Here is a 3400-nt window from a genome sequence, read left to right on the forward strand (position 1 = left end):
AAAAAAAAAAAAGACTTGCCTTGGTCATGGTATCTGTTCACAGCAGTAAAATGTTAAGATTCGGTTGTTCACAAGATACAAAGCTTTAAAAGTATGACTTCAGTGTGAAAAAAATGGATAGAGGTACTAAAGTCAAATAGAACTAGGAAGCAAGCAGATGTTGCTCTCTTAATATCTGACAGAATAGTCTTCAGACTAAAAAAGAGATAAGAGAGGACACTTTATTCTAATAAAGGGAACAATTAATCAAAAAGCCATTACTATCCTAAACATGTGTGGATCAAACTCTTGTGCACCCAATTTAGTAAAAAAATATACAACTGTAATTACACACAGAGGTAATGTCAACCCATTAACAATAGGTGACTTCAAAACCCCACTTTCTCTTATAGGTTGATGTCTTAGGGTTTCATTTCTATGAAGAGACACCATGACCAAGGCAATTCTTACAAAGGACAACATTTAATTGGAGCTGGCTTACAGTTTCAGAGGTTCAGTCCATTATCATCATGGTGGGAAGCATGGCAGTGTGACATGGTACTAGAGATAGACATGGTACTAGAGAACCTGAGAGCTCTACATCTTGATCCATAGGCAGCAGAAGGAAACTCCAAGCCACAATGGGCATAGCTTGAGCATAGGAAACCTCAAAGCCCGCCTCCACAGTGACACACTTCCTCCAACAAGGCCACACCCCCTATGGACCAAGCAGTCAACACAAGAGCCTTAAGGACACATTCCTGTTCAAACCACCACAACAGGACATCTGAATAACAAGAAAGCAGAGAAACATCAGAAGTAAATAACATCATATATCAAATGAAGAAAACAGATTTCTATAAAATATTCCACCGAAACACCAAAAAATATACATTCTACTCAATAGCCCGTGGAAGAACGTCTAAAATAGACCACAAAACCAACCTTAACAAACCTAGGAAGACTGAAATAACTCCACATATCCTATCCAACTGTACTGCAAAAAAGCTTAAAGTTGGCAACAGGCAAATCTCTAGTAAATACAGAAACTCATGGATATGAAACAGCTCCATTACTGAATGATGAATGTACCAAGGAAGAAATCAATAAAGAAATCAAATTTCCTGAAAGTAAATGGAAATGAAAATATAACATAAGAAAACCTCAGTGACACACTAAAAGCAGTCCTGTGATGGAAAATTTATTTCTCTAAGTGCTGGCTTTAAAAAGACCAGCAAGGAGATGGAGAACCCTGCCCAGTCACCGGAGCCAGCCCTGCCTGCAGTTTCCTGAACTAAGTGCTTCTGCCCACCCAGAGCAACCAATTCTAAGGCCTGGCTCCCTGCTGCTGGGAGATCCTGCAAGATGGAGGGCTGCAGATGGTGGAGAAGCAGAACTTGAGCAAGGAGGAGCTGACAGCCGAGCTGCAGGACTGTGAAGGCATTATAATCTGGTCAGCTACTAAGGTCACTGCTGTTGTCATCAATGAAGCAGAGAAGCTCCAGGTGGTGGGCGGGGCTGGTACAGGCGTGGACAATGTGGATCTGGAGGCTGCCATGAGGAACGGCATCCTAGTCATGAACCCCCCCCCCCCCAAACGGAAACAGCCTCAGAGCTGCCGAACTCATCTGTGGGATGATCACGTGCCTGGCCAGGCAAATTTCCCCAGGCGACAGCTTCGATGAAAGATGGCAAATGGGACCGGAAGAAGATCATGGGGACAGAACTGAATAGGATGTCACTGGGAATTCTTGGCCTAGGCAGAATTGGAAGAGAGGTGGCTGTTGGGCCCTATTTGGCCTTGGTTTGGGCCTTGAAGACAAACCTGAGCCTGGCTTGGTTTTCTAGACCTGTCATTCGATTCTGCTTAAGAATGACTCAGCACGATCTATGGACCTGAATGAGACCGCCTCTGCCTATCAATTTCTTATAGGCCCCGTGAGATCACCCCACACCCCTCGTCATCTAACACCACCCCATACGTCATCTCACCATGCCATACTTCTATCCCCACCTCCTTGCCCTGTCTATATAAGCAAATTGCTGCCACATTAAAGCCAGTTCCTGCTTTGACAGGATTCCCGGCCCAGTGTTGTTCTTCTTCTCAGGTCACCAACACTCACCATCCCGCTCAGCCCTGGAAAGACCCTGCAGGTCCAGGCTTCTCTCCTCACCGCTACCTGCTGGCAGAGAGCCGACAGGTGGCCATCTGAATGCAGTCCTTTGGATGAGGATTGTAGGATATGACCCCATCTTTTCTTCTGAAGTTGTGGCCTCCTTTGGTATTCAGCAGCTGCTGCTGGAGGAGATCTGGCTTCTCTGTGATTTCATAACTGTCCATACCCGACTCCTGCCCTCCACCACTAGCTTGCTGAATGACAGACAGCACCTTTGCCCAGTGCAAGAAAGGCATGTGAGTGGTGAACAGTGCTCAAGGAGGCATTGTGTATAAAGGTACCCTGCTCTGTGTCCTGCAGTCTGATCATTGTGCTGGTGCTGCACTGGATGTATTTACAAAAGAGCTACCATGGGACTGGGCCTTAGTGGACCTCAAGAACCTCATCAGCTGTCCCCACCTGGGCGCCAGCAGCAAGGAGGCCCAGAGCTGCTGTGGGGAGGAAAGCTCAGTCCAGTTTATGGACATGGTGAAGGGTAACTGGCTGGCTCCCCTAAAGGGACCATCCAGGTGGTTACACAAGGAACATCTCTGAAGAATGCTGGGAACTGCCTGAACCCTGCAGTCATTGTTAGCCTTCTGAGAGCAGCATCCAAGCAGGCAGACGTGAACTTGGTGAATGCTAAGCTACTGGTGAAAGAGGTTGGCCTCAATGTCACCACCTCCCACAGCCCTGGGGTCCCAGGGAAGCAGGGCAGCAGGGAATGCCTCCTAACTGTGACCCTGACAGGTACTCCCTACCAAGCTGTGGGCTTGGTCCAGGGCATCGCACCAATGCTGCAGGTGCTCAATAGAGCTGTCTTTAGGCTAGAGGTGCCACTAGGCAGGGGCCAACCCCTGCTCATGTTCCGGGCTCAGCCCTCCAGTCCTGTAATGCTGCCCACTAAGATCGGCCTCCTGGCAGAGGTGGGTATGCAGCTGCTGTCCTACCAAACCTCCAAAGTGTCTGATGGGGAGACCTGGCACGTCACGGCCTCTCCTCCCTTTTGCCCAGCCTAGAAGCATGGAAGCAGCCTGTATCTGAGGCTTTCCAGTTCTGCTTCTGACCCTGGGGTTCAGCAGTCTCACCACCTCAGGCTCTTAAGGAGACTGCAGAACCAGGGCATCTGCCTGAACTAATATCTAATAAAGAATCTAACTCCAATAAATAAATAGATAGATAGATAGATAGATAGATAGATAGATAGATAGATAGATAGATGATAGATAGATAGATAGATAGATAGATAGATAGATAGATAGATA

The 3400-nt window shown here is 47.2% G+C and overlaps 1 pseudogene; it reads left to right on the forward strand.

Moving 5' to 3' along the window:
• Positions 1-1311: 1311 nt before the first annotated feature.
• LOC110315835 lies at positions 1312-3201 on the forward strand (annotated as a pseudogene).
• Positions 3202-3400: the final 199 nt, after the last annotated feature.

Source organism: Mus pahari, unplaced genomic scaffold (genome assembly GCF_900095145.1).
Source record: "Mus pahari unplaced genomic scaffold, PAHARI_EIJ_v1.1 scaffold_15914_1, whole genome shotgun sequence".
Lineage (NCBI taxonomy): Eukaryota > Metazoa > Chordata > Mammalia > Rodentia > Muridae > Mus > Mus pahari.